This window comes from Vombatus ursinus, unplaced genomic scaffold (assembly GCF_900497805.2).
Source record: "Vombatus ursinus unplaced genomic scaffold, bare-nosed wombat genome assembly UNPS02014778.1, whole genome shotgun sequence".
NCBI lineage: Eukaryota > Metazoa > Chordata > Mammalia > Diprotodontia > Vombatidae > Vombatus > Vombatus ursinus.
In genome coordinates, this window is record NW_020954556.1 from 25,437,197 (window position 1) to 25,458,431 (window position 21,235).

Sequence of the window (21,235 nt, forward strand, 5' to 3'; positions counted from 1 at the left end):
GGTTCTGCTTACTTTATTCTTTTCTTTTTTTTTTTTTTTTGCTTACTTTATTCTGATGGAATGGGGAAAGTGATGCCAGAGAGACCAACCAGCAGGGTATTACTAGTCTAGTAGCGAGATAAGGAGGGACTTTGCCAGGATGGTAGTAGTGTTACAGGAGAGAAGGGGGTATATGCAAGAGATGTTATGAAGATAGTATGGGTAGGGCTTGACAAATGATTGAATAGGGGTTGAGAGATGTAGAAGTCCAGAATTAGCGGCTAAGTTGCCAACCCAGGTGACTGGAATGATGGGAGTACTCTTGACAATAATAGGGAAGTTAGAAAGAGGGAAGACTTTGGGAAGAAAGATAATGAGTTCAGCTTTTAAGATTATCTAGTTCTAGATGTTCAAGAGGCAGTTGGAGATGCCAGGACTGAAGGTTGAGAGATAGGTTAAGACTGCATAAATAGACCTGAGAATCATTGACATAGAAATAACAATTGAATCCTTGACAGTTGATGAGATCACTAAGTGAAATAATATAGAAGGAGAAGATTGGGGACCATGAGAGAACCCTGGGGGACACCCATGGTTGGTGGGTGTGATCTGAATGAAGGTCTAGCAAAGGCTGAAAAGGAACAATCTGACAGTGAGGGGGAGAACCAGGAGAGAGCAGTGTCATAGAAACCTAGATGGAAGAGAGTATCAAGGGGAAAGGGTAATCAAGAATGTCACAGTCTGCAAAGAGATCAAGAAGGATGAGGCTTGAGGTACCACCTCACATCTGTCGAATTGGCCAACTTGGCAGAAAAGGAAAATGAGAAATGTGGGAGGGGGAGTGGAGAAATAGGTACACTAATGCACTATTGGTGGAGCTGTGAAGTAGTCCAGACATTCTGGAGAACAATTTGGAATAATGTCCAAAAACTATAAAACTGCATACCCTTTGCCTCAGCAATGCTACCGCAATTGTTTCTGTTTTGGCCAGAAACCCTGAGGGTCTTCTCCCAGATCTTTTTTTTTTTTTTTTTAAAGAAGCCATTCTTTGCCTCGTTTCTTATTAATCTTTAATTACTGAATGGGCATTGCCTCAGTCAAACTGAGACCTGTCGGGGCAGCTAAGTGGCACAATGGATAGAGCACCTGGAGTCAGGAGGACCTGAGTTCAAATGTGACCTCAGACACTTGACATTTACTAGCTGTATGACCCTGGGGAAGTCACTTAACCCCAATTGCCTCACCAAAAAAACAAAAACAAAAAACCTGAGACCTGTTAAAGACCTTAGTTTGAAAAGGCCAAGGTCCCCCACTGCATCCTGGGCCATCTCCAGTCGTCCTGATCCATATCTGTCCACTAGACCCAGGTGGCTCCAGAGGAGAAAGTGAGGCTGGTGACTTGGCACAGCCCTCCCTCACTCAAATCCAATTCACTTGCATGTCATGGCATCCCCTCCCTGATGTCATGGTCCTCTTTCAGCATGAAGGACAAACAGCAACTACTATTGCTATATCTATATCCCAAAGAGAGCAAAGAAAAAAAGGAAAGGACCCATATGAACAAAAATATTCATAGCAGCTCTTTATGTATGGTGGCAAAGAACTGGAAACTGAGGGTTTTCTAGTCCCTTCAAAGAGTGTGGGAGAAATCTGCATCAGAGTTCAAAGTTTATTCAATATCACGGTCTTTGGAGGAGAGTAACTATGTAACCAGAATGGATTGAGGCATTTAGTGGGGTGGTGGTGATGGTGGGGGTGTTTGATGACCATTTAGAACTCATACCGTATTGTATGTCCAAGATTTAAATGAATAAAGCATTTATTAAGCCCTTTCTGTGTGCAAAGCACTGCCTTAAGTGCTGGAGATACAAGAAGATAAGTAAGATAGTCTCTGCTCTCAACAAGCTCAGATGGGCATGACAACATATAGGAAGGTTTCAGCCGTAAGTCAAATGGAAAAGTCCCATGATTCCCAAGGATGCGGCAGCAAAGCAAATGCCTCTTCTTTGATGTCATTCCCGCTGATAAAGTGATATCAGTTTCTGACATTGAATCATTTGATGATGCCAAGGACTTTGGTGGCAAAAATTTTCCTTTCTGGGTCTCTAGTCTTTCTGGCTGTGGAACCGGTAGGAGCAGGCGTCAGGGGATGCTTCCTACGATGATGGCTGAGATTACTGGGCTGTAAGCATAGCTATTCCAAGCGGTCCTGGGCTGCCTTCATCAGAGGGAAAATGTGTCAAGGTGGTGATGGTAATTTGACTACCCGACTTATGCTGCCTCTCCCTCAGGATGCCTTGCTGCTTTAATTTGTCTGACTGTGTGTGGTCATTGGTTGGCATTTAGTGGAAATGACTGACCCCTTCTCTTCAGGAGTTGCTTCCCTGGATGATGGCTGTGAGGGTTGGAATGGAAGCAAGTCTGATGGTCTAGAAGGTCGAATGGGGGGAAACTCCCCCCCAGGAGCCCCACCCCCCCACCCTCCTACACCTATCTGACTATGAGTGGTATTTGGTCAACAGTTACTGCTGGTGGTAATGAGGAAGGTGGGTCCCCTCTCTATAATGCTTTCTTCCCTCGTGGAAGATGACAGCAGGGTTGGGCTGGAAGTAAGTCTGGTAGTTTTACAGGTACTGCTGTTTCCAGCACTGTCAGAATCAGGGTCCTGGGCTGTCTACCTTGGGGTCCTAAGGAAGTGGTCATCAAGGTGGTGGTGGTGATTTGACTTACCTGGCTCCTGCTGCCTCTTGTCCCTCCTTCAAGATGCCCTGCTAGGCTGGCTTGCCTGACCTATGTGTGGCCATTGGTTGGCAAGTGGTGGGGATGGCTGGCCCCTTCTCCACGGGAATTGCTTTCTTGGATGATGAAGTGAAAAGGGTACTGGATTTGAAAGCAGAGGACCTAGGTTCAAATTCTGACTGTACTCCTGTGACTGATTAAGTTACTTAACCTATATGAGGCTCAGTTTCTTCATCTATAGAATGAGGAGGTTAGATTCAATGAATTCTCTCAGGGTAACTGTCCCTTCTAAATCTGTTCTCCTAGGACCCTTTAGTTGTAGGAATCTTCTTTCAATACCTTCATTCTCAGCCTGTCCTTTGCCAGGTAATATGTGGGGCATGCAAGAATGCATCGTAGAAAATGCTATCCATATCCAGAGAAAGAACTGTGGAGTCTGAATACAGATCGAAGCATACTATTTTCTCTTTTTTTTTCTTTCTCATGGTTTTTCCCTTTTGTTTTGATTCTTCTTTCACATGACTAATATGGAAATGTTTAATATGATTGTACATGTATAGCCTATATCAGATTGCATGCTGTCTTGGGGAGGGGAGAGGGGAAGGAGGGGGAAAAATTTGGAACTCAAAATCTTGTAAAAGCGAACACAGATACTAAAAATAAACAAAAAAAATTTTTTTAAAAAGAATGCATCATAGACACCCTCTCAGCAAACTAAACATTGGAGTGGGGATGAGGAGACTCTATTTATAGGATCAAAGGAAGTACAACTGGACCTCATAGTTTCCCAAAGTGGGCGATACTGCCCCTGGGAGTACTGGAATGATCCAGGGGGGCAGTAGTAGCCTCCGGTGCAATTGGGTGGCATTGAATAAAAATAAGGGGGTGGTGAAAGCATAAGGAAAGTAGAGAAGAAAATTTTGAAAAATTGTTCATTCATGTTTCATCTGTTGTATAACAGAGTTAAAGTCATAGTGATTACATTATTTTTCAAATAAACACACAAAATTCATGTAATAGCCAATCAGTGATCAAGTCTGTCAACGTGCTTTACAAGCAAGTGTTGGCAGGCTAGCCTGTCAAGCATTGTCTCAAAGTCCAGCATGCATCGGCAGGAAAATGTATGTGTAATGATTTGCTTACTATATATGATACTATACAGTTACATGACACAATATTGCATCATCAATATTTCAATGCAGGAAAAAACCCATAAATTTACAATAAATTATTAAATTTAAGATATGTCATTTTATATTTTTTGAAATGATGCAAATTAAAAAAAAAAAGCCCGTTAATAGGTTAAAGAATTTCCAGGGGGGCACTGAATAATTTTTTTTTGGAAAGGGGGTGGTAGGCCAAATAAGTTTGAGGACCTCTGATCTAGTCCATCAGCCTCATTTTATATATGAGGAAATTGAGACAAGGTGAAGCAACTCAGGTATTGTTACACTACAGGTAATAACTACTAAAAGTAAGATCTTTACCTACTTCAAGTGTTCTTTCCACTATATATCACTACCTCTTATTTTCTTTCTCTTTCTTTTTTTTTTTGCTTTTTTGGTAAGGCAATCAGAGTTAAGTGACTTGCCCAGGACTTGCTAGTAGGTGTCAAGTGTCTGAAGGCTGGATTTGAACTTAGATCCTCCTGACTCCAAGACGAGAGCTCAGTCCATCACGCCACTTAGCTGCCCTGCTGCCTCTTATATTCAGCTCTCACTTTCAAACCAAAGACTTGGAATGGGGACGCAGGGAAATAGGAAAATATTTTTTTTTATATCAGAGGAGGGGACTGCTCAGAAAAGAGTGCTTAAGAGTATAATGACACACTTCCTTGGACTCTGCTTGTGAATGGACAGAAGGTAGGGACTGACCAGAGATCCTCCAAATCACTAAGTATATCCAGTCCTGGGGCAATGGAGTCAGAAAGGGTGAACCCTAAGAGCAATACACACACATACAGATTCACATAAATACACACAGATAATACCCAGAGATACCCAGATAAACACTCACATACCTAGCAAGGGCTTGGACAGAGAGGCTGTGATACTGGTCCTGCTACTAACTAGCTAAGTGACCCTGGGCAAGTCTACCTTTGGGCTCCATCAGTAACCTCTGAGGTCCCTTTCATCTCTGATGTTCTATGATGCTATGTGTTAGACATGTAAGAACTGATTGGCATCCTGGGACTCATAGTTTAGAGGGACAAGCATTCCCTCTCAGCTCTAACAATGTCTTGGAACTATCCCTATCTTTCAGCCAGAAGGCAGACTGGAGGCACACCCAGGAGTTCTTAAAGGTACACACAGCCTTGAATTCATGAACTGAGAGGAAGAAGTGGAGAGCAGGAGAAGCAGCAGCAGAGATGTGGGTATGGTGCCTGAGTCAGAAAGAATCAGTGGCATAGGACATGGGTGGGGAGCCCTGCAACCTCGAGGCCACATTGGCCCCACCCAGGTTCCCCACCCCCGATTCAGGAGCACGAGCTAAAGGAGAAGCCAATAGGAGAAAGTAAAAAGAGAGCTGAGTTGCAGCAGAGAAGGAAAACATTGAGGGAAAGATTGTTAGGTGCCTATAGACATTTTAAAGAGAAGATTAATGGTGAAGCTACTGATTGTATCTATCTCTTCAAGGAGTAAAGGAAGAGTCCTTCCCTCCCCACCCTACCCCTGAAAAAAAGTCATCTCTTTCCCAACTTCCTCCCTGGGCTTGTCCAATAATAGACAGTGTAATATACTTTGCTCACATTGCATATATATATATATATATATATGTATGTCTATACACACATATATGTGTGTGTATATGTATGTCTATACACACACATGTATATATTATATATATACACACATTATATATGTATATATACCTAAACATTTCCTGTATCTTAATTTTTACCTCAAACATAAAGAGGCTGTCGACTATTAGCTAGAGATAAAAAGAAAATGTTCGTTAAGACAGAGGACCAAATCTCTGTGTAAATGTTAAAAATTTTCCTAACTGGGGTCTCTAAGCTATTGTGATTGTAATAAACTTTTTATCAGGTATACATGTAATGGGGTCTAGAATATTCCTAGAGTGTCTCTTCCCCAGATTCTAGGAGAGTCATGATGAAGTATAATGGAATGCTTTAGAGAATTGTTGGAGTATGTGTAGACAGTCCTAACTGGTTCCAGGTTGCAGAATTAGAGATGCCTCCAAAAGGCTTTGGTCTCTGACATGCTTTTCCAGCTGCTTTCTTTTTAACTGATGACATTTGGTAAGAGATAAGGCTATAATCAGAGACACTTTGGGCCTTCTTCCCTGACACATAGCCCCATGAAACAAATCTTGGTCCTTTGCTTCTGTATCTGTTCTTTTTCATTTTAGGTGAAGGGATTAAAGACTCCAGCTTTGTAAATTTCAAAAAACAAAACAAAACAAAACAAAACAAAAAACAAAAACAAATCAGAATGGTAAGATTTAGAGTGTCCCATTGTTCCTCATTCAGGTTCTGCAGCCCGCCTAGCATCACTATCCCAAGGACCAATCAGAAGTGACATTCCAAACCCTGCGCATTCATAGCTAAGATGAGGAATCATCCAGCAGCAATATCAAATTTTAGACATGAGCTTGGTGACCAATGCTATGTAAAATTGAGCTAAGCCTGAGCCCATTCTCTCCAGAGAATAAGGTGGGATAAGGGAAAGTATTCCCCTGAGGTGTTTGAAGGAAATGTTTTTAGTTTTGTTCTTGCTATGTCTTTGAAGTAAATGTCCCTTTGTAAAAACAGATTGATGTTAAAAGGTTAAATGGAACTAGAGTGTTGTCACTATTAGTTAGGTGTCTGGGGTGGGAGTGGAGGGTAGGATTTACAACCAATAGTTGCTCAAGCCAATGGCAGTAGGGGAAAGATTTCCCCAAATCTCTCAGAGTACCCCTCGGACCCTGAGAGAAAGATGTAGCCAGCTTGGCCTGCTACATAAACTCCATAAAAAGGAGAAAGTGACCACCTGGACCTTCCTGTGGGCCATTATGCTAGCCCTAGATGAAAAACAGCTGTATCTGATTGTGGCTGATTAAATGTACTGAGATAAAGAAGGTAGGAAGGAGAAGAGAGTGACCTGAAAAAAAAAGATCACTTTTTTTATTATTATTTAATTAAATTCTATTTTTTCTTTTTAACATTTATTTTTTAAAAAATTTGAGTTTCAAATACTCTCTCCTTCTCATCCCTCCCCCTCCCATTGAGAAATAATATGACATCAATTTTACATGCAAAAAAAATATTTTCATAATTAGCCATGTTGAAAAAAAGGAAGAAAAATAAAGTGAAAAAAGTATATTTCAATCTGCACTCAGAATTCTTTTTTTTTTTTTTTTAAGGCAATTGGGGTTAAGTGACTTGCCCAGGGTCACACAAGTAATAAGTATCAAGTATTTGGTCTGAGGCCAGATTTGAACTCCGTTCCTCCAGCAGGGAGGGTGTTCTATCCACTTCACCATTAGCTGCCCCTGCACTCAGAATTCATCAGTTCTCTCTTTGGAGGTGAATAGCATTTTTCATCATGGGTCCTTTGGAATTGTCTTGGATCATTGTTTTGATTAGAGTAGCTAAGTCTTTCATAGTTCGTTGTCTTTACAATATTGCTGTTACTGTGTACAATATTCTCCTGGTTCTACTTACTTTGTTTTGCATCAGTTCATATAAGCTAAAGATCACATTCTAAACTAGCTCCCAAAGGGGAGAGAGGAACTCCTGGGAAAGATTCTACCATGCTACTGTCTAGCAGGAAGGATAGAGCAGAAAGGCTTGAATACTGGCAAGCCAAATCTATCCTCCACAGCAACCTCCATGGTTGCTACATACGATTGTATGATAGTGGGTGTTTCATGGTACTAATGCAATGGTATTGATCCCAGGGTGGGAAGAGATCAAGTGATGGAAAAAATGGTGGTGTATTTCCTAAGAAATCACTCTCCACACTGCATCCCCCAAAAAACAAAGCCCAGCATCCAGATCTTTTGGATATTCTGGAGGACTCACTGATGCTGGGGTGACTTATGTGTAGGCTGGACTGTGTAAAGGAGGTAACAGTAGCTTACAAATTCATTATTTTGAGTTTAGCCTTTTCTTTTTAATGCAAGCTGACAAATGATGCCCTGCCTTTGCAGATACGGATGAGAGCAACATTTGCCTCTACACCTGAATCTTCTTTTCCTTTGGGAGGCATGGCTGTGGATACTGGTCTGATAGACAACAAGAAGCCAACAGGGCAAGCAGATATTTCAGTGATTGCACTGTGTACGGCTACCTGATGTTGTGAGGCCTTCCCAGAAGTCCTGCCTAGAAAAGGGAGTTCTTAGAAATTAGGTGGTTTAAAAAAAAAAAAGCTGAGACCCTTCATAGAGAAAGAAGGTATCCTAAGCCATGCCAGTCATCTTGACCTTTGTCTTGCCACTGGACTTCAATGACTCAGGAGGAAAGATCAAGGCTGATGACTTTGCATAGCTCTGCCTTACTTAAATCCAATTCATATGCAAGTCAAGACATCATGCTCGTGATATCATTGTTCCTCTTTAAGAGCAAAAGATGACTTACAACATCACTAATGTGGAAATATGTTTAATAGGAATGTATATGTATCGCCTATATCAGATTGCACACTGTCTTGGGGAGGGAGGTGGAGAGGGAGGGGGAAAAAATTTAAAACTCAAAAGCTTATGGAAGTGATTGTTGATAATTCAAAATGAATTAATCAAAATGTGAAAAAAAAGAAAAAAAATTCAATTTCATTTTATTTTCAGTTCTGAATTCTCTCTTACCCATGTTTCCCTCCCCCTACTAAGAAATGAGGGGAAAACATTGTGAACGTGTATGGAGAAGTAAAACAAATTCCCTCGTGGGCCATGCCCCCTTAAAAATATACCTCCATCCACACTCTTGAGTTGATCACCTCTATTTTGAGGTGGGTCAAATATTTTGTCAGGAATCCTCTGGAATTGTGGCTGGTCATTGCACTGATCAGATTCCTGAGTCTTTCAGAGTTGTTTGTCTTTGCAATATTGTTTTTGTTGTATAAATTGTTCTGACTCTGTTCAGTTTACTCATGCAGGTCTTCCCAGGTTTTTCTGAAACCATCCCCCACCTTCACCATTTCTTATAGCACAATAGTGTTCCCTCATGTTCATTTACAAACATAACCTGTTCATCCTCCATCCCATTCTTATAGAGACCCACCGCCAGAGCATTTTAATTATATACAGTGCCTCCTGATGTTTGGGCCAGATCCAAGTCACTCTGTTGATCTCTATAATATGCCTTGGGATCTCAGACAACAGAGAAAATGTAGAGATTCACAGTGAGCACATCATTTGTCTGAAAGATTTTATTGAGGGAGGTTCACTGCCTAGCAGTGGTATCACCACTGGAGAATGTGGAAAGGGAAAAAAAATGAAATTCACCATCAGAAACACTGGGCAAAATCCTGCTATGTAAATTTGGTATCCAAGAAAAACCTTAAGTGAACAATGGAGAACAACTTCAAATAAACTAATTGGCAGCTTGGGTGATGTGCCAGTCAATGAAGTAGCCCTGGAGAATGATGAGGGAACTATGGAGATGATATGCCACAACCGTCTACCCCACATAGAGAAGTTAGTCATGCTTTCTGGCCAAAAAAAACAACAAAAAAAAGACAGAAGTGATTGAAAAGTGAGAAGACACTCTCTTAGATGGACCATCTACTCATTGTCAATGAACAGATGGCAACTGACGAAGAATCTAGGTCTGATCTGGAAGAAGATGAAGATGCATGTTGGCGCCCTCTAGGGGATTTGGTAAGCTTATTGAGACTCCTGGGCTAAGGGTAAGCTCCACTGAGACAGTGCAGGTGGGCTGAATTCAGGGGTTGCCCCTTTCCTGCCTAGTAATCTAGCTGTGAAGTCCCAAAGGAATTAGGGCTGCCTATAGAACTTGACTCACTAGGAACTGGAGGCAGCACCAGTCATCCTGCAACATCTACCAATCCAGGAATGGAACTGCAGTCCAGGACCGATCTGAGATTGCCAAGGGTGTAGAACAGATAGCTAAAATCAACCAAACAACAAGTGTTTACTAAATGCCTACTGTGTGCTAGGCACTGGGAATATAAAAGCAAGCAAGCAAACAAACAACACAAGAAACAATCCCTGCTCTCATAGGGTTTGCAGACTATCTAGCTAGTGGTCAGGCATAGGATGCTTCCAAGATGATGATCAAGGAAATTACAAATGTAGCCACGAGTACCCACTGAATGTAAGTGTAGTGAGACTCTGGACGCACTGTCCTACATCTCTCTCTTCTCAGAGTTCTAGGGGACCCCTGAAGGATTGGAGGTGTTTTTCTCTTTTTATTGGCTTGAGCCCCCATTCTGCTATCTTCTCCCCAGTATAAATCTCCAGCGATTAGCACCCCATTAGCATTTAACCAATTTACATCAATCAGCTCTTTCAAAGGGATATTTGCTGAGGAGACATAGCAAGTAGAGAAATGGAAACATCCCCCTGACCTAAGGGCACACTCTCCCCTATATCATCTTGGTCCATGGAGAAAGTGGGCTTAAACATAAAAGCGATAGCATTTGTCCCACCAACTTCATTTGCAGATGTCACAAAACTGACTCATCTTTGCTACTGCTGGTTATTGTTGTTTAGTTGTGTCTGACTCTTTGCGACCCTATTTGGGGTTTTCTTGGCACAGATACTAATGTGGTTTGCCGTTTCCTTCTCAAGCTCTTTACAGATGAGGAAACTGAGGCAAACAAGGTGAAGTGACTTGGCCAAGGTCACACAGCTAGTAAGTGTCTGAGGCCAGATTCGAACTCAGGAAGATTCTAAGTCCAGTGCTCAATCCGCTGTGCCACCTAGCTGCTCCTAGCTGCTACTGCTAGGCTTGGGTTAAGCAGGTCTCTTCTGGCCTTCAGCTACCTCCTCACCAGCGTTCTACCTCCCGCAGATCCTGGCATGGACTCCAACTCCTAGACTTCCGGTGGTCATTATACTTCTCTTTCAAAATTCACAAGATCATAGCCATCTCCAATACTCCCTTACGTAAAAGTTAAAAGAATAGACCCAACAGCAATGGAAGCAACAGCCAGGCTCTACTCCCTCATGGTAGCAGTTCCAGGGAAGAGATAAAGGCCCAAGGCCTCCTCCCCACTGAGGGCTTATAATAGCTCTTGCCTCCTCACTCAGACACAGACAGGGAGGAAAGAGAAGGAGGCGCATTAGGGCCAGGTTGTGTCTTTTCCAGTAGGGTTTTTTTTTGTTTGTTTTTTGGTGAGGCAATCAGGGTTAAGTGACTTGCCCAGGGTCACACAGCTAATAAGTGTCAAGTGTCTGAGGCCATATTTGAATTCAGGTCCTCCTGACTCCAAGGCGGGAGCTCTATCCACTGTACCACCTGTCTGGCCCCAGGTTGTGCCTTTTGAATGAACCCCATTCCCAACTTTTTAGCCAATCAGAAGTCCATTTTTTCTTTAACTACATTAGAACTCTAAGTGTTCTGTGATGTTCATATGAGGATGACATTAGCCATGCGTGCTCATGAGGGCTGGGTTTGACCGGTCTCTGTTGCATGTATAATGATACTTTGCATGTAATGCTAATGTGTGCTACCATGAGCTATATGTTTGCATATGATATCTGTTTGATTTTCTGTATCCATCTCTGTGACATGATGTTGCATATATTCTTAGGTGACCTGCATGTGACCTGTGTATCTGAGGTAATTTGCATCTGACTTTACTATGTGTAAACTAATGAATGTGGATTATCATACTTAGTGTTATTTACTAGAAACTTATTACTAGCAGAGGCTGAATGAGAGGAAGCATCCACTGTGTACCACACAGCAGGCACAAGCCTGTCTGATCAGGAACTACATTTCCCACAAACGCTCAGAGCCTAAGAAAGCATATTTGTAAGTAGGTTGAAACATCTCTATCTTCTATATTTATGCAGATATATATTTTTTATTCTGAACTTAACACATGCCAAAGTGAGCATTTCTATACATTTAGTAGAACATAAGAGGATTGCATATGACTCTATGAATGTCTCTCGTCTAGAGCTTGTTTTTCTTTTTTGTGTCTAATATATTCAACATGCAACTTTTAAAGCTATCCTGTTTATGATTCCTTCTGCTCTCCTTTGTGCATTAAAAATACTTCAATGACTCCCCTTTCTTTTCATTTTTTCTTTCTTTCTTTTCTTCTTTTTCTTCTCCTTCTCCTTCCTTCTCCTTCTCCTTCCTTCTCCTTCTCCTTATTCTTCCTTCTTATTCTCCTTCTCCTTCTCCTCCTTCCTTCTCCTTCTCCTCCTTCCTTCTCCTCCTCCTTCTCCTTCTCCTTCTCCTTTTACTTCTCCTCCTTCTCCTTCTCCTCCTCCTCCTTCTTCTCCTTCCTTCTTTTTTTGGTCAACTCTATCCCGAGATTCCTCCACCCTCTCAGTTCTCTTGACCCCCAATTAAGGGAAAAAAAAGATAAAATCCTTGTAGGCAAAGGAGGAGGGAAAATGTCAAGTCACGTTGCTGGCTGAGTTACATGGAGAATATGGGTGAGTAGAGCTGGGGAACCTGCCATGATCTGCCCGCATAGAGGCTGCAGAGAACCGCCATAGTTGGGAACAAAGTGATAACCAGGAGCTCTGGACCTGTGTAGTGACAGAAAACTGCCAATGCTGGGTGGGAGCAAGTGGGAAGAGCTGATTGACTCAGTCATCACACAAGCAGAAGAAACTTTATTTAGAAGTACTCTAGACCTGTGCCGTCTTTGTCCTCCTTTCCTCATTTAGAAACAGTAACTGTGGAAGGATAGAGGATTCTTCCCCAGATTATGCAGTGTTTTCATTGAGGTACAGCTGTTGAGAATACTCCTGTTTCTTTGTATTTCCATTTCTGTTCCAATCAAATGTTCTTTTTGTTCTGTGCTATTGAGTTCTCTTAGCATAATAGTCATTGAATAGCTAGACCTTGATGACTTTAGGAGTTCTGACCTAGCCATAAGTTGGGCTACAGACGCTGGGCAGGGGCTTGAGCCAGGCAAATACTTTTTGAGAAGCATCTCTTCTTAGGAGGTATGCTCTGACAGCAGATTCACACACAATACATGCCAGGGTTTTGTTTGTTTGTTTGTTTTACTAGGAGCAAGTATCCTGACCTCTCTGATCTTCAGTTTCCCTGCCTGTAAAATCAGGATTAGAATTGTATAGTGTCTGCCTTACAGAGCTACTGCGAGTGAGATAATGAGATTTATGTAAAAGACTTTGTAAATTTTAAAGCATAATATAGCAGCATTTCTTAAACCGTGGGCTGCGACCCCGTGGGATCACAAAAAAATTTGGCAACAGTAAAAGGTTTCTGAATGTACAACAACCAAAAATTAATTAAAAATCAAATGCAAAATGAATCCGAGGTGTTTCTGGCAGCACTTGCCTGTGTTGTATCTCACAACTTCACTGCAGCCTTGGTTCTGAGCACAAAGCATGTGCACTTTGCACTGTGCATGCCCTCAAGCCACGCAAAGCCCTAATGGTGCACTGCTGAATTTCAGAACATCCTCTATATTTGGAATATTATATAGAATAGGGATACATATTTTGTATTATACGTAGGGATATATTTTACATTATATCATAGGGACATATTATACATAAGGATATATTATATAATAGAGATATGTTATATATTGGGGTATACTATGTATTATGTAACAGAGATCCATATCATATATCATAGGGATGTATGGGGTGGTCAGGGAGGACTAGTAGCTCTGGTGTGAGGGCTGCCAAGCCCTTTTCAGGGCTGATCATCTACCTTTGGTGTCCACCTGCCTGCCACTCAACTCTCACCTGTGGCTCCAAGAAGCTGTAGCACATATAGTGGCCAGACCCCAGTAAAACCCTCTCAGCACATGGGCTAAACCAGTTTGAGGTTAATCAATAGGTCCCCATTGGTGAGTTGGGGGAGTGCCTACCTCAACCATGTGAAGACTTATGTGGTGGAATAGGCCAATGTGAACAAGTTATTTCAATGGGCTGTTGGCAGAAGCAGGCACTGTGGAGTGCTAAGAGATTAGTCAGACATTGAAGATTCTAAGTCATCCACTGCATCCCGGGCCATTGCCAGTTGTCTTGACTTTTGTCTTGCCACTGGACTCTCATGACTCTGGAAGAGAGAGTGAGCTGATGACTTTGTTTAACTCCGCCTCATTTAAATCCAATTTATGCCTGAGTCAAAAGTCATCACCCATACCATTTTGCTATTATACTATTTCATTGTTTTACTATTCAACTATTTTATTATTTTACCGTGTTACTGTTTTACCTACTATTTCAAAGTCCTATGGCAACAGGCAAATGACGAAACAGCAGGTGCGGATACACTGAGAGCTGTAGTCACCACCCTGCACAAGGCAGGCTTAAGCCATAGGGTTATCTTCTCACTGGACTGAAGCAGTAGTGAGATTTGGCAGTCTCCTGGGTGTCTGAGCAGCCTTTTTGAAGGACCTCACTGCTTACCTCCTGGCATGAGGAATGGGCTAAAAATGGTGCCCTAAATATTGTCTATTTCACCTAACCCTGGCCTGTTTGCCTCAGCAATCAGGGATCCTACCCTGCAGTTAAAGGTACACACACACACACACACACACACACACACACACACACACACACAAATGTACAAAAACTTTTGCAAAGATGATTCCACTTACTTTTGGTTCATGGAATGTATACATACTTATAGACAACACAAAATCCAGTAGACCTGAAAGATGAATAGCTCTTGCTGCAAGAGAACTCTGCAGGTATCACATCCAAATGGCAACCCTGAGTAAAAAAAGGCTGGCAAATGAAGGCCGGCTTACTGAAGTCAAAGCTGGATACTTTTTTCTGGACTGGTTGCAGTGAAGAGGTGCTCCGTGAAGCTGGTGTAGGTTTCGAAATCAAATCTAATCTGGTCAACAAGCTTGAATGCCTCCCAAAAGGAATAAATGACAGGGTCATGGCAATGTAATTGCCCCTTGAAGAAAAGTACCATGCCACCATCATCAGTGTGTATGCTCCTATCATGATGAACTCTGATAAGGTCAAAGAAAAATTTTATAAAGACACTCATTATCAATGTGCCAAAAGAGGACAAGCATATAATTCTGGATGTCTTTAATGCAAGAGTAAGCACAGACTATCAGACGTGGTAGGGAGTCCTTGGGAGGAATGGAATCAGAAATAGCAACAGTCACTTACTACTGAAGACTTATGCATCTCGTGACCTTCTCATCATCAGCACCGTCTACTGTTTACCAGAATGCAATAAAACTTCTTGGATGCATCTTCATAGCAAACCTTGGCACTCCATTGTAAGGAAAAGAGACAGACAGGATGTGAGAGTAATGATTGAGATATGTGGTGCAGAGTGCTGTACTGATCATAGACTTATCTTCTCCAACCTCAGCGTTCTCATTCAACAAAAGCAGCGACCCCAAGGCAAGATCACTGTCAGCAGACTCAACATCAATAGGTTAGAGTCCTCCTCTGTGGGTGAACAATTTCTTGCTGACTTGGAGGGAAAGCTGAGTCAACACATGATTGGCAACAGTGGAGCAGAGAAAGAGTGGGCAGCTTTTAGAGATTTTGTATTTGCATTTGTATTTGTATTTACTCTTCTGGGCCAGAACACCTGCAAACATCAGGATTAATTTGGTGAAAATGATGGGGGAATTCAGAAACTTTTAAATGAAAATTGAGAACTCCGTAGGGTTTACTAGCAAGATAATTCAACCCTTTCTAAGAAGGCAGTGTTTAACTGCATCAAAAGTAAAGTGCAAGCAAAGCTTAGAGAGATGCAGGATTCTTGACTCAGTAAGAGGGCAGATGAGATTCAGTTTTATGCTGATGGTAACAATCCAAAGTGCTTCTATGATGTCCTGAAGGCTACTTATGGACCGAAGACCTTTGGTACATCTCAACTGTTAAGCGCTAATGGAGCCACACTGATCAGTAATAAGGACATGATGCTAGTGAGATGGGCTGAACACTTCCATAGTGTTCTCAACAGACTGTCATCAACCAATGCTGAAGCCATTGACCATATACCTCAGGTTGAAGTGGATCCATACTCTGTTGCATATCAGCCTCAGAGGCAGCATTGACTGCACAGTCATAAAAAATCAGGCACCAACTTTCCTTCCACTTTAGTCTTGGTTTGTGGCCTTTTCAAGTTAAGTAATTCACTGCCATTGTGGTAGCTATTCTTTTTAAAATTTTCTTTATACTATTTTAATTTTTCCAATTACAGGTAAAGATAGTTTTCAACATTCATTTTTTTGTAAGATTTTGAGTTCCAAATTTTTCTCCCTCTCTCCCTCCCCTCACTCCTCTCCAAGATGGCAAGAAATCTGACATGTACACATTTCCACATTAGTCATGTTGTGAAAGAAGAATCAGAACAAAAGGGAAAAAATCACAAGAAAGAAAAAAAATGAAACAAAGTGAAAATAGTGTGCTTCGATCTTCATTCAGACTCCATAGTTTTTTTCCTCTGGATGTGGATAGCATTTTCCATCATGAGTCTTTTGGAATTGTCTTAGATCATTGTATTGCTGAGAAGAGCTAAGTCATTCATAGTTGATGATCACACAATGTTGTTGTTACTGTGTACAACAATCTCCTGGTTATGCTCACTTTACTCAACATCAGTTCATGTAAATCTTTCTAAGTTTTTCTGAAATCTGTCTGCTCTTCATTTCTTATAGCACAATAGTATCCCATTTACATTCATATACCATAACTTGTTCAGCCATTCCCCAATAATGGACATTCCCTCAATTTCCAATTCTTTGCCACCACAAAAAAGAGCTGCTTTAAATATTTTTGTAAAAGTAGGTGCTTTTTTTCTTTTTTGTGATCTCTTTGGGATATAGACTTAGCAGTGGTATTGCTGGATCAAAGGGTACTTACAGTTTTATAGCCCTTTAAGCATAGCTCCAAGCTGCTGTCCAAAATGAGTTCACAACTCCACCAACAATGCATTAGTATCCCAATTTTCCTACATCTTCTCCAACATTTATAATTTTCCTTTTCTGTCATATTAGCCAATCTCATATGTGTGAGGTAGTACCTCAGAGTAAAACACATCATTCTAAGCAATGCATTTTAATTTAGAGAGGGAAAACCGAAAGATATACCCTCTTATTTTTCAGCATTGTCTTTATCACTGACTTTCCAGGAGTTCCAACTAATGGATTTTCTTCATACCTTCTAATATGGTAGATACTCAGATGGTAGTTGTGCTGCTGTTTTGGAGGTGTTGCTCCTCTTGCTATGGACACAGTATTTGTAGGGATAGAACAGGAAAAAATTAATGCAGAAAACAATTACATTATCACATCTGTGAGGGAGTTTGGTGAAGGTAGGATAATATATGAAATTTTTTAAAAAAATAGTCTGTTAGGACCAAGGAGTAAAAGCCAGAAAAACTGGAAAATATTTACCCATTTGTATACTCTAATTTTTTGAAGTAAACAAAAATAATTTCTTTGAAAATATTTAAAGTCCTATTTGTTTTCTGACACATATAGAAATCTTAAGAAGAAAAGGTGATTTTTTAAAAAAAAGGCTGAATTCTCTTCTTTAACAAATTAATACCATACATTACAAGTAAACTTGAATAGTTCACCATGCTTCTAGAGGTTAGTAATATAATAATTCAAAACCAGGTACTTTTTCAACAATTCACAGAGTGTACTATAGCTTAATGGCCATCCACAAATAACTAGCATCATAAGAATTAGTTCTAATTAAGTCACAAAGGCAGCTAGGTGATACAGTGAATGGAGTGCTGGGCCTGGAGTCAGGAAGACTCATCTTCCTGAGTTTAAATCCTGCCTCAGACACTTACTAGCTGTGTGACCCTGGGGAAGTCACTTAACCCAGTTTGCCTCATCTGTCAAATGATCTGGAGAAGGAAATGGCAAACCACTCCAGTATCTTTGCTAAGAAACCCACAAACGGGTTCACAAAGAGTCAGACATGACTGAAAAATGATTAAACAACTGATCGTCACTAGTTCGTTTGTGGACGAGTCAGTCAACAAGCATTTTTAAGTTCCTACTTTATACTAGGTTTTATGCTGAAGGGAATTTATTTTTCAAAAATCATGATCTTCAAAATATTGCTTGCTATTGAAACCAATTTGAATTGACCAAAATGTCCCCAAGAAACATTATTAACCATTATGATTTAATCAAAGGCATATTCAGTGAGAAATAGTACAATGTATCAGACAGAGAGTTGGCTTCAGAGCCCAGAAGACCTGAGTTTATGTACAACCTCTGATATACACTAGCTCTGGTACCCTGGACATGTAGTGATTCTCTTACCTTTTTTCCCCTTTTTTAAAAAAATTAATTTATTTTGATTTATCAACAATCACGTCCATAAGCTTTTGAGTTTCAAATTTTTCTCCCCCTCCCTCTCCACCTCCCTTCCCAAGATGGCGCTCAATCTGATACAGGCTATACATATACATTCCTATTAAACATATTTTTACATCAGTGATGTTGTAAGTAAGAATTAAAACCAATAGGAGGAACCACCAGAAAGAGGAAACAAAACACAACAGAAAAAAAAAATAGCAAATAGTATGCTTCGATCTGCATTGAAACTCCATAGTTCTTTCTTTGGATGTGGATAGCATTTTCTATCATGAGGCCTTTGGAGATGTCTTAGATCCTTGTATTGCTGAGAAGGGTTAAGTCTATCAATATTAGTACCTAACTGATTATGGTATTCCCTTCTTGAACCAAATCTGATGAGAGTAAGGTTCAAACAATGCTCATCTCCCTCCCTTCTTTCCCTCCCCTGTAATTGGTTTTTGTGCCTTTTCCTGGAGTAATTTAATATAATCTGCCTCCTCCTTTCCTTTTCTCTCACTACATTTTCTTACTTAGATCAGATTAATCCACTTACTTGGATCCATTTAACCCACTTGATTAGATTTTTTTTTATCATTACATCAAAGTAAACTTATACCCACCCCCTTCATGTATACCTCTTTACCATTGTGCAGTAACAATACAGCTCTCAAGAGTTACAAGTGTCATCTTCCCTTCTAGGGATGTAAATAGTTTGCCCTTATTAATGACATGTTTCTTTTTGTCCCATTTACCTTTTTATGTCTCTCTTGAGTCTTGTATTTGAAGATCAGATTTTCTGTTGAGCTCTGGTCTTTTTATCAGGAAGGTTTGGAAGTCCCCTATTTCATTGAATATCCATCTCCTTCCCTGAAAGATCATGCTCATTTTCGCTGGGTGTGGTAGCTGTTCTTGATGCTGTTTTAATCCTCATTGAAGGTGTCTGACAACATCACTGAAAACATGGTGCTAAAAAGCATGGGAGCAAGCACACAGCCCTCATTGGTGACTGGGAAAGTGTGAGATTATCATTCATTATGCAGAACCTGTGCAAGCATGCTATCATGAAACTGTAGTATAATAATGATGAACTTCCCTGGGCAACCAAATTTCATCACGATCTTCCAGAAGCCTTCACAAATGACAGCATCAAAGGCCTTTGTCAGATTGAAAAATGTTGTGTACGGACCTCTGTTTTGCTCCTGGCATTTCTCCTGGAATTGTCAGGCAGCAAACACTGTCTTGACTATTCCTTGACCCTTTCTGAAGCCATACTGGCTCTTACTATCTTCCAAGTGAAGTCTAAGCTTATTCAGTAGGTCTTTGGCAAGAATCTTACTGGCATTGACTAAGAAAGAGTTCCCACTGTGATTATCACAGGACAACCAATTTCCTTTTTCTCTATAGAGATGGACAGTGGAGGCATCCTTGATCTCTTGGGAAATAGCCTCTTCTTGCCATATAATCCAGAAGATTTTAGCCAGCTTTTGTATGAGCAGTGGGCTCCTTGCCTTGTAGATCTCTGTTGGAGTGGAATCAGCGGCAGGAGCTTTGCCATACAAGAGGAGCTTAATCGCATTCAAAACCTCTTTTTTCCATTGAAGTTTACCTAGAGGAGGTCAATGTACAGTGTGTCCGATTATGGTAGATCAGACCAATACAAGCTCAGGAAGCTCTACCACAGGTCGGGCACAAATAGTCCATATGAATATTTGGAATGGAAATATCTCTAAATTTTCACATTTCTTTTGAGCTACTTCAATTCTGCATCTTCAATTCTGGGTGTGTGGCATAATCCAAGGCAAGCCAGTGACCCATTTATTGACTGCTATATGTGTCACAGGGCAGCTAGGTGGTGCAGTGCATAGCAGGCTGGGCCTGGAGGCAGGAAGACCTGGGTTCAAATCTGGCCTCAGTCACTTACTAGCTGTGTGACCCTGGGCAAAGCATTTAACCCTGTTTGCCTCAGTTTCTTCATCTGTAAAATGGGCTGGAGAAGGAAATGGCAAACCATTTTAGTATCTTTGTCAAGAAAACCCCAAAAGGCATCATGAAAAGTCAGACATGACTGAAAACGACTAAATGACAACAACAAGAAATGATGAACATAAAGAATTCAGAGAAATGTGGGAAGATTTGTATGAACTAATACAGAAGGAAGTAAGCAGAACTAAGATGACATTAAATACAATGACTACAATAAGGTAAATCTTGGTCCTGGAGAATACGCAATAAAAGGCACATCATATTCTCTTTCCCTGTCCCCACTGAGTCAAGCAGGAGGCTGTTTTCAAAATTTAGCTTCACCCGTGAACTGCTGCCATGGCCGAGGAAGGCATTGCTGTTGGAGACGTAATGGATGTTAACAACGCTCTTCAAGAAGTGCTGAAGACCGCACTCATCTACCATGGCCCGGCTCATGGAATTCGTGAAGCTGCCAAAGCCTCAGACAAACGCCAAGCCCATCTTTGTGTTCTTGCTTCCAACTGTGATGAGCCTATGTGTGTAAAGTTGGTTGAGGACCTGTGTGCTGAGCACCAAATCAACCTGATCAAGGTTGATGACAACACGAAGCTGAGTGAATGGGTAGGCCTCTGTAAAATTGACAAGAGAGGGAAAGCCCCTTAAAGTGGTTGGCTGCAGTTGTGTTGTTGTTAAGGACTATGGCAAGGAATTTCAGGCCAAAGATTTCATCGAAAAATATTTTAAATGCAAGAAATGAATAAATAAAAGCCTTGGTCTGATTTGGAAAAAAAAAATAAAATAAAAGGCACATCCCTCCTTTTGGCAGAAAAGTGGGGACCTATAGGCACTGAATAAGGAATACGTGGGTACTATATTGGTTGGTTTTACTTAGTTATTTTTTTTTTGTTTCAAGGGAGGGCTCAATAGTGGGGAGTAGCATTTATCAAGAAATGCTTGTGATAAAACCTTTTAAGAGAAAAGGATGATGTCTTTTGAAAATGTCAATTTTATTACTTTAGAAATGAAAACACAGGCTTTTACTACCAAGGAGTATTTTTAGTTGGCATATATTTCTTCTCTACAGTGAATAAAACTGCTAATGAGATGAGGTGCAATTAATT

The 21,235-nt window shown here is 40.9% G+C and overlaps 1 pseudogene; it reads left to right on the forward strand.

The window, feature by feature from the left end:
- Positions 1-20,471: 20,471 nt before the first annotated feature.
- Positions 20,472-20,871, forward strand: LOC114045188 (annotated as a pseudogene).
- The last annotated feature ends 364 nt before the right edge of the window (positions 20,872-21,235 follow it).